General features: G+C 33.8%; 1 non-coding gene across 1 annotated transcript; it reads right to left on the bottom strand.

Moving 5' to 3' along the window:
• Window positions 1–5,460: 5,460 nt before the first annotated feature.
• LOC124886252 lies at window positions 5,461–5,566 on the bottom strand. Its single transcript, XR_007043338.1, has one exon. It is a non-coding gene; the product is annotated as a small nucleolar RNA R71 (small nucleolar RNA).
• Between the last annotated feature and the right edge of the window lie 8,903 nt (window positions 5,567–14,469).

The raw sequence follows: 14,469 nt of genomic DNA, 5'->3' as shown, positions 1-14,469 counted from the left end.
AAGATCTCAAGAAAATAAAAATAAAAAAAATAAATAAACATAATGAAAAGAAAAATAATATATGAAAAATCTGTCTCTTTTTTGTCATAATACAAAAAGTATATTTTTATTTTAGAAGATTTATAAGATGTTTAATTGACAATATATCATAAAATATTATTACATAAAAAAATATTGGACCCGTGCATAGCATGAGATGCATTATCTATTTTTTTAACTACTATATAGAAAAATGAACTATGGAGAGACCCATGGCAAAACTGAAATTAGGCTTGATCAATAAGGATAAAGTGGTAAATTGACATATAAAAAATCTTTGAGGACAACTCTAGAAGCATCTTACCATCACTCTCATTCCAAACAAGCTTTTTCACATCTCCAACAATATTCATTAGTTTTCATTTCCACATCTCTAACAATATTCATTAGTTTTCAATAACTTTTTTCTTCATCGTTTCAAGATACTTTTCTTCATTCTCTTAGATGGATGATGAGCATGGGTAAAAATATCATTATAGTGATTTTGTAGTTTAACAACATAATCCAACTTCAAACAGTTGTACAAAATGCAAAGATTATATTAAATATCTGAAAAGTCATTTAAGTTGTACTAAAATCTAATGGACACGTGAAAATCACAAACTAGAACAACAAAAACATCATGTGTACGTGTAAAAATGTGGACTCAACTTTTGTATTCAAATGGTCATCAATTATCACCCTTATCAAAGAAGCTTTTTTTTTTCAAAAGGTAATGTTCAATATTATATTTTATTCTTCTTTTAAATTAATTTGAGATTTAATCTAATTACTTTTTTCTTCACTTTAACACATAACATAACTAATGTGAGTATAAACTATTTATTATTTTAGAAATTAAATAAATTAATTATTTTCTAATTTTATTTTTTTATATAATAAAAATTGAATGAAATTAGTATGATAAAAAAAATTTGTACATGTTAAATTGAAAAACAAATTATAAATTAAAATAATTTATTGAATTATTATTTTAATATTTATAGAGCATAAAAATATCAAGACAAATAAACGAATCAGGAGTGCTTGAAATTTGAAGTAAACTAAGTAGGCGTTTGGTCATAAATATTATTCACAGTATTTCATAATACATTTTTACTTTATTTTGGATTATTTGTTTGTTCATAAATATTTTAAAATGATTTTTCACTATTTTGGTTTTTTTGAAAAAAACACCTCTAAACACCTCAAGAGGCGTTCCACTATTGTTTTAATTCACTTTTGTATTTTTTAATTTATTTTTTAAAAAATTAATTGTTATTTTTGTAAATAACTCAATTTTCATAAAACTCTGATTTAAAAAAAAATTAATTTCATTTTTTATATTTTTTAACTCAAGAATATTTATTTCCAAAATACTATGGTCAAACGGGTCCTAAGAGTATTCCCTAAATTTAATAATCGCAGCTCTTCATCTAAATAGAGAATCAAGTTTGTATTTTGTTTCATTTTAAACATCAGAAAATTGTTTAAATAGTTAAATTAATATAAGTTTGATTTAACTTTAAGTTGCTGAATTAAATTTGATAAAAAGAATAAAGTATTCTTGAGTCCAATTAATGTATATTGAATTATTGATAATAGAATGTCTTTAGATTATCAACGTGGATAGTGGTGCAGTGTTGGGATTGTTCCACCCCTAATCAAAGGTTGCAAATTTAAGCCTTGAAAATGAAGAAGATTCTGTTGGGAGCACCGCCCCTGCAGAGCGCGATCGAATTATTCGGGGCTTCAATGCGAGTACCAGACACTGAGTGAAAAATAAAAAAAAATACTTTATATTTTAAAATTGATCAAATCAAAATTTAATTAACCATAGTAAATTATTTTTCTTATTTTCTTTATTTTTAAATTTTAAGATACCAATTAATGCTTAAAATTCTGTCAGAAATAATCTTTCTACCTCTGAGAGTGGAGGTAAAGTTCGTGTACATTCTACTATTCTCAAACCTATTTTGTGAAATTATATATTAGATATGTTGTTGTATCAATTGACACTTAATGTTATTTTAATAATTGATAATATTGTACAAGTAACAATTCATGTGCCAAGAATAATGAGGAAAGAAGTACAAGAACCATGTTCTTAATAAATCTTCCAAAGGAAATAAAGAAGTTAGGAATACTATAGGAAATTTATTAAATGTACGTTGTGGTTTTTGACTTTCTTGAATAAAGTATATTTCACGTATAATTCAATTCAATCTAACAAATAAAATTATATTTTAAATTATAATAAATTTATGTCATTATGCGATATTGAAAAACAAATTAAATTTTAGATCCTTAGTGCTTTAGAACAGTAAGAAACGAATATTTTCATAATAAATACCAACAATACTTGAAAATATTTGTGAGTTAGGTAACTTTGCATACATTATTTTATTTATGCTAAAATTTTAGTTGGTACCAATATTTTAAAGGAAGTTTTGAGGATCGCATCGGGGCTCGCCCCAGGGTGAGGCACTGGCAAAATGCCTCGAGGAATAGGAGTAAGGCTTTAGTCCTGTGAGGCTTATCCCTTAAGTGGCCGACTGTACGCCCTAAGCACGCCTAGCGCCCAATGCTCAGGGCTCACCTAACAGATCTTAGGCAAAGTATGAGTCGAATTCCTTAATTAATATTGTTGACTCTTATAATTCTATATTAAATAAATGATGCTTCATAGTTTTTTTCGACTGTATGAATTAGAATTTTGAGAATAACTTAAATAGCAAGTCATTGCATTACATATTTACTATTTGAAAGTACAATAAGGATTAATATCATTTAACATTATTTTAAAAAATATTTAATTAGTTGAATTTTACATCCTCACTTATAATTGATCTTCATATTATTGCCATACGTCTCAAAATTATCATATTTTATTATTTGCCATAGGTCTCAAAATAATCACTATTTGAAATCATAACTATCATTAAATATTGAATCCTCATTCTAATCTAGATAGTTATCCCTCAAAATTACCATCAGGGGACTAATAAAGTTTATTGTTTAATTTCTTTTAGGGATGTAAATTGCATAGTACGGTAATAATATGTTTTACAAAAATGTAATTCTTTTATTATTTGAAAGTGCAAATATTAGTGTTGAATTGCATATCATAATATCTTATAGCATTTCTTTATTTATATGTATAAAATTAGATTATAAGTTTTATTTTCTATAAGCTTGGTTAATCATGTTTTTAGTTGTTTAAAACTTTTGCTTTATGACACTATTTTGCTATATTATAAATTAAAAATTAAAAGGTATATGAGGCTTACGCCTTATCCCCTTGAGGCTTACGTCTCTCCTTGTGCTAACTAAAACACCCCGCTCACGCAGACCTTGGGCGTATTTATATGCCCAAGTGCCAATAATTACCCATAGTTATACTTGTTCTATGAGCTAAAAATTGTAAATTGTATTGTGTTAGAGGCGAAAATGTATTCTTGAGCTAATTGGCATGATTAGTGTTGCAGGACTTGATTTTGGTGAAATTGGACATTCTTTTATGAAATAGTAAGGAGATTGTGGACATGAAAGCATTTGGAGTGACATACTGGACATGAAGAAGTTAGAAAAAAGATTTGAAAATCATGGAATGAAGTAGCGGAGCATGAGCATCAAATGACAAAATCTAGTGAGGGTTCGCGATAGCTCCACGTCACGGAGCTTATCACGGAGAGCTACCTTCGCGTCGTGGAGGTTGATGATTCCCTGATGTCAAATTCTAATATCCTTCCATGATAAGTCCGTGTCGTGGACTTTTACCTCCGTGATAGGCCCCGCGACGTGGTGAGGAGAAAATTACGGCTAAACGTCTCCTACTATAAAAAGGAACACTTCAAATCAATTGTGGATTTTGGCTTACGTACAACAGAGGCCAAAATAATTACAATACTTCTCTTAGGGTTCTTTGAACTTTCATCGCTCAACATTAATTTTGGTATCATTGATTATATTTTTTGATGTTGATTTTGAACACGAGTGGCTAAACACCCTTGTTCTGGGATTGAGGCCAAGAACATGATTATATTTTGATATTTTTAGAATGGTTAACGTACATTTATCATATGAGTTGTTCTTATTCTCTTGTTTCTACTATTTTAATGAATAACCATTATTAGAATAAATCTATAATTTCTTTGTGTACCCGAAAGGAGAATCTAAGAGATAGATCAAAGAGTTTAAGGAGAAAGTTCATATTCTTCTACATAATAAAGAAGGTGAAGCAGCGACTAGCATAGGAATATATCTAGGAGTCTTGTTTGGTTCAATTGTAGGAAGATAACTTAAAGCATCTAAATGGCTTATTACGTCATCGCTCAACTATGTAGTCGCAATATTTATTTTGGTTTAAGATTAGAGGTTCGGAAGACCGTGATCATAACCTAAACTTTGAGAATCAATAACCCGATAATCAACACGAACATAATAAGGATAGAGATTTATAAAATTGTTAATAGTTTTGTCAACCATGGAACACTCACTCGTATTGTTTACAACCTTGCTTATGTTGCTATTGACTCACTTTGTTATTCATTTACTTAGTAGATTATTCATTAAATTATTACAACCATCTTGATACTCCGAAACACTTGAATACATTATTATCGAAACTGAAGTTAATTAAATTAATAATCAAGTAGTCAATTACTAATCAAGTAGTCCTCGTGGGTACGATATCAGATTCCTTGAATCACTATATTACTTGTACGATCACGTGCATTTATGTGTGCGATAGACCGCAATAAGTTTTTGGTGTCGTCGTCGGGGACTCAAATAATTAGTATTTTTTTTTAAATTTTTGGCTTTTGATAATAAATTTAAGTATAACTACTTGATCTTAGCTACTGACTTTTGTAGGAAAAGCGAAGTATCGGACTGGCAAGAGCGAAAGTATTAGTTGAGCCATATAAACCTGAACAAATATTTATCAAATACGAAGAACGACAATACTTTATTACCTAATTCAGCAGATTCAAATGGCAGACCTAGTGGATCATGTTGATCCTAATGATCCGATGCTCTAGCTCTGGTGGTTCCAGCTTCTCCTGCTCGAGCATAAGCTAAAACTGTTCGTAAAGTGGAAATCCCACTTATGAACAATGCTACTAATTGCATCCATAAGTTAGATGCGTATGGTCGGTTTGAACTGTAGCAGAATATGGTGAAACTCTTGCACACTAGTGGGCAGTTCACTGGGTTATCTTTCGAGGACCCACAACAACACATACAAACTTTCTTGAGATCAGTGATACCTACATTCCTACTAGGGTATCTACTGATTATGTCAGACTGACTCTCTTTCCTTTTTCTCTATTGGGGGAAGAAAAGAGGTGGTTATATGCTGAACCACCAAACTCCATCACTTCTTGGGATGATCTGGCTCAAAAATTCCTTATTCGATTCTTGTCATATGAGAAGACAATAAATTTTAGAAGTGAGATTCTGAGTTTCAGGCAGAAAGATGGAGAGAATCTTTACTAAGCTTAACAAAGATTCAAGGCTATGCTCAGGAATTGCCTTTATCATCATTAGACTAATGATGTGTTAGTACACACTTTCATTGAGGGTCTTAATCTAAACACCAAGATTCTCTTGGATTCAACAGTAGTGTGTAAGCTCTGAAAAGATGTATGATGAATTATATACACTACTAAATTGGATTTCATAGGGGAATCTTGAGTGGCATGCTGACGCGAGAAGTGCTCTAAAGAAGGTTGCAGGTGTGTTGGAGGTTGATTAGTTCATACCTATATCAACCCAGATTGCTGCACTACTAATCAACTAACTACACAGCTTAGCAATATGAATCTAGGAATTACACAACCCACACCAAAACCAACAAATACAATTTATTAGGCTCATACTTGGTGTGAGGTTTGGAAAAGTAGTGGTCATGCAGCACATGCTTGTGCGGCTAATCCTAAGTCTGTTAATTATGTAGGGAATGCTAATCGTCAAGGATAATAGAACTTTGATAATACTTACAACCTTAACTGGCGAAATCATCCCAATTTCTCATAGGGTGGAAATCAGACACAAAATACCAATCAATACAGGGGGCTAGTACAACAAAATCAATATTAACTTATTTAGGGTAATCAAGCCACTACTTAGTCTAGTAATATTAAAGAGATGCTAAAACAGATTATGGCTACGCAAGCACAGTTGGTAGCAGATGTGAAAAGTCAGTAGATGATTACAAAAAACTTAGAGGTTCAAATGGGCTAGATTGAAAGAGTATAGAACACTAGACCTCAAGGAGGTCTAGCTAGAGATACTGAGCCAAATCCAAAATAGGTGAATGCAGTCACTACTCGGAGTGGACTGCACCTGACTTAGTTAAAAACTAAGCAGGTGAGTCACAAGGCTACTGATGGTGAAACAACAAGGGATGAAGAGAAAGTTGTAGAAGACAAAGCTAAAATCAAGGAAACTAAGACAAAAAATATGATCCACCTTTCCCACAAAGGCTTCAAAAACATCAAGAGGAGGCTTGTTACAAGAATTTTATTGATATTTTGAAATAAGTTCATATTAATCTTCCTCTCATTGATATTTTGCAGAGTATTCCAAAGTATGCAAAGTATGTGAAGGACATTATGGCAAACAAGAACCATTTGACTAAATATGCTACAGTAGCACTTACTGAGGAATGGACATCTAGGATTCAGAATAAATTTTTGACGGAGCTAAAATATCCAGGAAGTTTTACTCTACATATCATAATCAAGTAATCCATCAGTGCTCGGGGCTTATGTGATCTTGGGGCAAGCATAAATCGTATGCCCACTTCTTGGTTCAAAAAGATAGGTTTAGGAAGCCCTAAACCTACTACAGTCATTCTGTAGTTGGCTGACTGGTCACTTGGTCTAATGGAATTATTCAAGATGTATTGGTGCAAGTGAGATCACTTATTTTCCTAATAGACTTCATTATTTTTAATTTTGATGTTGATTCAAAAGTCCCATTTATTTTGGGATGTTTCTTTTTAGAAATTGGGTGCTCATTGATTGATGTAGCTGTAGGACAGATGACTATGAGAGCTCATGACATGTTCGATGTTTTCAATGTGTATAAGGAAATGAATCTATCTGTAATATATAAAGAATTATTTGCTATCACAGTCATAAACCTTGAGTCTGAGCTCCACCTTCTTTTGTCTAATGAACCACTTGAGCAAGAATTAATGGGTAATGATCTTTTTGGTGATGTTGAAGTACTTTAAATGGTACAAATTATGGATTTGGCAAGTATAATTACCTAGAAGACCAAATTTGAGCCGTTGAATAGGACAATTGGTCCTTCTCCTAAGGCATCTATAGATGAAGCACCGAAGCTAAAGCTTAAAGCTTTACCCTCTCATTTGAAGTATGCTTTCCTTGGTAAGGATGATACTTTACCTGTGATTTTGTCCATAGGTTTGTTTGATATGTAGGTAAAAGAGGCATTAGCAGTATTAAAGAGAACAAAGAAAGAAATTAGATGAAAATATCGGATATCACAAAAATCAATCCTGCCTTTTGTATGCACAAAATATATATGGAAGAGGGATATATAGCAAGTGTGCAACACTAGTGAAGACTAAATCCTGTGATGAAAGAAGTAGTCAAAAAAGAAGTCATTACGTGGCTTGATACTGGGATAGTTTATCCTGTATCCGATAGTAAATAGGCCAGCCCTGTGCACTCTATTCCAAAGAAATTAGGTATGACTATTGTGACTAATGAAGATAATGAGTCAATTCCAACATGTACAGTGACTAGATGGAGGATATGCGTAGATTATAGGAAGTTGAATGATGCCACTAGGAAGGATCACTATCCTATTTCTTTTATTGATCAAATAGTGGATAGGTTGGTCGGGCAGGAATATTACTACTTTTTGGATGGGTATTCAGGCTACAATCAAATAACAATAGTGCCAGAAGATCAGGAGAAGATTACCTTTACCTATCCTTATGGCACTTATGCTTTCAGACGCATGCCCTTTGGTCTTTGCAATGCACGAGTAACTTTCTAGAGATGCATGATGGCTATATTGTACGATATGGTGGAAGACTGTGTCGAGTTATTTATGGATAATTTTTCCATTTTTGGTAATGCGTTTGATATGTGCTTGCAGAACTTAGATAGGGTCTTGGTTCGCTTTGAAGATACCATTTTGTATTAAACTAGAAGTGACACTTTTTGGTCAAAGACGGTATTTTCCTTAGTCATAAGGTGTCACACAGAGGACTTGAGGTAGACAGAGCTACGGTGGAGGTCATTGAAAATCTCTCATATCCGGTGTCAGTGAAAGATATCAGAAACATTCTTGGGCATGTGGGGTTTTACAGATGCTTTATCAAAGATTTCTCAAAGAAATTAAGTCCAATGTGCAAGATATTGGGGAAAGAGGTTAAGTTCAACTTTGGGGCTGAGTGTAGAAAGCATTTTTGAGTCTAAAAAAAAGATTGACAGAAGCATCCATCCAAATTTTTCTTAATTGGGCATTACCATTTGAGCTGATGTGTGATGCTAATGATGTGGCTGTTGGAAAATTATTGAGGTAGTGCAAATATAAGGTATTTCACTCTATCTACTATGCAAGTAAAATCTTAGATATAGCCCAGGTAAATTATATAGTTACAGAGAAGGAGATGCTGGCACTAGTATATGCATTTGATAAATTTAAAGCATACTTGGTGTGCAGAAGCTAATTGTTCATACTAATTATGCTGCTAAACGATATTTGTTCAATAAGAAAGATACAAAGCCAAGGTTGATAAGGTGGATTCTTCTAATCTAAGAATTTGATTTAGAAGTTTGTGACAAAAGGAGAGCAGAAAATCAAGTGGTTGATCATTTATCAAGGCTTGAGAGTCATGATCATATTGATAATACTACATTGTGTATTTGGGAGGAGTTTCTAGATGATTAATTATTAGCATTGGATGTATTAGAGGTTTCTTGGTATGTTGATATAGTAAATTTTCTAGTTCGTTCACCTTATGGGGGCCATCATGGAGGTGAACGAACAACAAGAAAGGTATTGTAGTTTGGTTTCTTTTGGCCGACATTGTTCAGAGATGTTTTTTATTTTGTGAGAGAATGTCACAAATGCCAGAGAATGGGCATGATATCAATGCGCCATGATATGCCTTAAATAATATTCTTGAGGTGGAGATATTTGATGTATGGGGTATAGATTTTATGGGGATATTTCCACCATCTTATAGCAATTTTTATATTATGGTGGCTATTTATTACGTGTCCAAGTGGGTAGAAGATGTAGCTTTCCCTACAAATAATGCAAGAGTAGTAATGAAGTTCATTAAGAAGCATATTTTCTCATGCTTTGGCATACCTAAGGCAATCATTAGTGATGGAGGGATGCACTTTGTGAACATGGGTTAGACATAAGGTGGCCATAACTTATCATCCATAAACAAGTGCACAAGTGGACAAATGGAGGTGTCTAACCATGAAATTCAATAGATATTATAGAAAACAGTCAATGGATAGCATCAGGATTGGTTGGCTAAGCTGATGATGCATTATAGGCATATAGGACAGCCTATAAAATACCCATTGGGACCTCTCGTTATCGCTTGGTGTATGTAAAAGCTTATCACTTCCTGTGGAGCTTGAGCATCAGGCTTATTAAGCAGTGAAAAATTTAAATCTTGATTTGAAGGCTGCTAGAGAAAAAAACCATTACAATTGAGTGAACTCAACGGGTTTTCCTTACATGCCTATAAAAATATAAAATTGTATAAAGAGAAGACCAAAAGATAGCATGATAAACAAATTATGACTCGAGTCTTTGATCTTGGCTAGCTAGTGTTGTTATCCAATTTGAGATTGAAGCTGTTTCCAGGTTAATTGAGGTCAAAGTGTTATGTACCCTTTGAGGTTGTGAAAATGACTCCTCACGGGGCTGTTGAACTTTGGAGTGAGGATAAAAGTGATACATTCTAGGTAATGGGCAGAGATTCAAGCATTACTGGGAGGATCATGTGGACAGGCACAAGATGTCCATCACCTTTGAAGATGAATGAAACTAATTTTGGTCGTGCCACAATAGTAAATAAGGCACTGTGTGGAAGAAAATCCATGAATGTAATGTAATAGCTTAGTTTAATTCTTTGTTGTTTGTAAAATAAAAGGAAAAAAAGAAATTGAAAATACAAAAAGATGTGTCGAACCACGACCAAAACTAAGGCGCTGCGTGAGAGGCAACCCACTTTTTCTTACATTTTTTTTTGAGAGTGCAGGAATGAGAACATTCATGGCACGGGGAAGACCAAAAAGTGAGTAAATTTTGTATTTTAGGAAGTTATCAGGTATGTAAAGGGTGTATTAAATTAGGGAACAAGGGAGGCGAGAAAAGGGGGGACAAAATTCTCCCAAAGGGCACTTTCCAGTGAGCCTCTATGATAGCATCGTGTCACAGAGAGCTACCTCTGCGTCGCACCAAAAAAGAAAATGCAGAAGCCACATTCCAGTAAGCCTTCGTGATATCCCCACGTCGCGAAACTTATTGTAGAAAGCTACCTCCGCATCGTAGAGAGTTATTATTTTTGGGAAATTTAATGAAAAGGTTGGGTTTTAATTCGACCCAATTCTTTTAACCTGAACCCCCTTTTAAATCCCTTTTAATTTCCTAATTATTTTCCCCATTTCTAACCTTAGTGCACTGTCGCCCTCTTCCAAATTCTTTCTATTTTCCTCAAATTTGAATTTAATCACACCAAGAGAAGTTCTTTCTACTCTCTCCTCCATTCTAACTCAAGTCACTTATCAAATTGATATACTTTTTATTTATTATGATGAAGTAGTGATAGTATTATTGTGCGTAAATTAGGGGAATGCTTGATATGATTGATATTTGGTGTGAAACGTTGAATACATTACATGATTGGTGCATTGATTTACATTGTACCATATTCTGTGCTTTACTAATTGGATGTAACATCAGCAAGACCAATGGCTTTGGATTGTAAGTTGCACTTTTGCTTGATGAGTATGTTGAATCAAATTATGGTAAATGTCTCGTTAGAATGTTAGGACTAAAATAGAGTATGGGATGTGCTTTGAAAAGAAGGGAAAGTTTGGTACCTTAGTTGAATATGATACATACTTTTGTTAGAAACTAAGATGAGGTGGTTCCTAAATCCACTTACACTTAGTGGTCGCTGACTTTGCTTTATACTTGCGCATATGGGTCTATAATAATGCTTGTAGTTATAAGTGAGCTTGTTTGAACATGTTAATTTTGAGAGTAGGTGCAAATACATAGACTTGTCAATTAAGATGTGATTTCAAATTTGTTGTGCTTTAATCAATTATGACTTGTATGTGCAAATACAAATGTACAAGCAACAAATGAGGGTAAAGTAATGAAGTCTTGAGTAGTGCATCATACTATCCTTGTGTAGTTGATGTGTGAAAGATATTGTATCACCGAGTTCTGTTTGTGGGGAATTTGAAGCAACCATTAAGTGGAATGACATGTATGCTTGGTTAAATTGATATGTGCTTTCCTGTGGAATTTTGGGGAAATAAGTTTTTGTTATGTACTTGAAGTCTGAGTAGAGCAACATTCATATGGTTTAATATGGTGGTTGAAGTGTTACTACATGAGATGATATTGAGAAACAAGGGGAAGTCTAAGTACCCTAAGCAACTTGCAGCTCATCAGGGGGATCTATGCTAACTGGGATCCAAGGGACCCAAATTTAGATGTGAAGATTCAAAAAGATAGTAACCTTCACAGCCCATTACTTGAATAAATTTTTAGGTGTTCCCGAGAAAGATGCAAATCCTTTAAGGCAGCTGAATATACCTTACCATACACAGACATCAGAGACTTGTTGTTGAAAATAGGTCTGCCACTAGGTGGACTCGGCATAAAGACAACGACCTCTATCTGATATTCCCTTTTTCTTAAATAAACAAGGAGGCATGCATATGGGGGAAGATTACCTACCATTGCCTTATTCAGGGCGAACATATGATAGATGCGACACGTGATAGGGTATGCCTCATTTATGCTCTAATGCGAGACGATATTGAAATTAATATAGGTATTGTTATCTTTTCTTCAATGAAGAAGTCACACTATCATGAAGGGCCTAATATGGTTTTGGTGGATTGCTAACCAGGTTATTGAGGAGACACAGAGTTGAAGAAGAAGAGCTTGATTACAGGCCAGTAGTAGGCACGCACCCTATTGATATGACTAGGACTAAAGGTCTAGCTGTGGCTTATGGGTCGGCTCACTATGCCTGAGTGCCAGGCTTGGAATGATGAGATTACAAACCAGATGTGTGGGCTGTAGATGCTCCAGCTAATAGTAGGGGTAGATCAGCTACGGGTAAGGAGATTCGAGTTGTATAGCTGGATTATCCTCTTGGTCACTATGATAGGACCTTGGCATAGATAGTCCTAAAGTTTATTGAGATGGTTGATGGAAGATGTGACCACTGATGAGGAAAGATAGCTGAGAGATTTAGATATTAATTCAGAAGAGGAGGAGGTAGTGAACCTAGATATGAGAGATGAGGCATATGGTCTAGATGATGATGATGACATGGAAGATGGATGATCAGGGAGTGTTACACCACCTTATTACTCTGTAATGTCTGTAAGAACTGAGGACTATGCTATATTTTAAGTGTGGGGTGGTTTTCCTTATTCTTTGTACCTCTCATTTTATTGTTTTATGGATTTTTATTTATTCATGGATGTTTTGCTGATGATGTGATGATCATTTGACATTATTATTTGGTAATTTTTAGGGATTTCTTTACTTTGATTAGTTCATTACTGTTAGTTTGTAATTTTTTTAGTGAGTATTTCCTTATCTAAGTTTAATTCAATTTTAGGAGTAATTAATTCGTTCTCCCTTAAGGTGATTTTTAATAACTCGTCATAGTTAGGTGCCTTTCCCTATGATGGATGGATGATGATTGTCTTAAAGATAGTTAGTCTTAGGAAATAAAGCAGTGAAAAGAACCCAACCACGACTCTAGGGCGAGATACTTTATGTTGAGCCATGTGGTTACATGACATGGAAAACACTTGTTTTAAGAGAAAAACATGTCAAAATTAATAGAGGGGTGTAGGTTTTAGACACCTATTCTCAATGGTATGACTTTCGATTTGTCGACTTAATTATGAATTTGTGCAATCAGTAGATCAAGAGTCTATAGGGATCTTACTTGAATCTAGCATGCACCAAGTGTGAGTGAGATTTTTTTTAATTCCATATGCATAGTGATGTCTAAAACTTGCCCGATGTGTTTATGAAGAGAAATAAAGGGTGTTGGATTTGGGAAATGGTGCAGGCATTTTGTTGATAGCCTTGTTTTGAGACCTCTTTTTACCTACCCATGCAATTATCCTTAGTTAGCCTTGTTGAGCCTATAGCCTATTTTATTTGGTAGCCTCATGTGTAGCGTATACCCCTTTATCGTTTGACCTTAATTTAATCCAAAGCTCCTAGGTGCTTTAGTGAAAAATTTTCAAGTGAGGATTTGAAAAACAAGAAGGAAAAAAGTGATAGTGTAGCCTTAAAATCTAGCTATTGCTGTAAGAATTGAGGTACAATAAGGTAGAGAGTCAGGTGATAAAAAGAATAAAACATGTACGAAAAAAATTGAATAATGTGTTGAAGAAGTAGATTCCCTTCCATAGCATATCCAACTGAGCTAAATGAGATGGGGCAAAAACAAAAGAGACAGGGAAGATAGATGAGGTAAAGAATTGGTTGTTAATTGAGTATTATAATGTCTTGTGATGTATTAAAGAGCTTAGGGAGATTAGTACCTATTTTTACCAATCTGAGTTTCTACCCATCCCTTAATTTACATTACACTCTTTAAAGACCTATTTGATCCATAATCTTAACATTCGATTATTAGTGGAGTAGTACACTAAGGGCAAACTTATGGTTTATCATGTATCATGTGTGAATTCTTTGCGAGAGTAAAGGAAATTTGTTCTTTCGATACCCATGATTGTTATAGATTTCAAAATTGTGAGTGAGTTGGTTCATCCTCTTATTGTGAGGATGCATGTAGAGGATAGTTGGGTGACCTATAGGAACGCTTGATTGAATAATGTGCATAAGTTTGCCGACATGCTAGAGTCCACTTTTGAGGTTAGGAAGTTTAAAAATTGCAGTCCTGAGTTTTTCATATGCTATATGACATGTTTGAGGTAAAAATTAATAAGTCATATGTAACCTATGTGTGCCCGACAAAAATGTCTTATTTAGAGTGTGGTCTAAATCTTAATTGTGTTATAGTGATTGCCCGGGATTGTTCGAGGACGAATAAGATTCTAAGTGTGGGGTGGTGATCTTGAGTATATTTATATGCCCAAGTGCCAATAATTACCCATATTTATACTTGTTCTATAAGCTAAAACTTGTAAATTGTATTATGTT

Source organism: Capsicum annuum, chromosome 7 (assembly GCF_002878395.1).
Source record: "Capsicum annuum cultivar UCD-10X-F1 chromosome 7, UCD10Xv1.1, whole genome shotgun sequence".
In the NCBI taxonomy this organism is placed as follows: Eukaryota; Viridiplantae; Streptophyta; class Magnoliopsida; order Solanales; family Solanaceae; genus Capsicum; species Capsicum annuum.
This window is presented reverse-complemented; position numbering and strand designations above follow the sequence as displayed.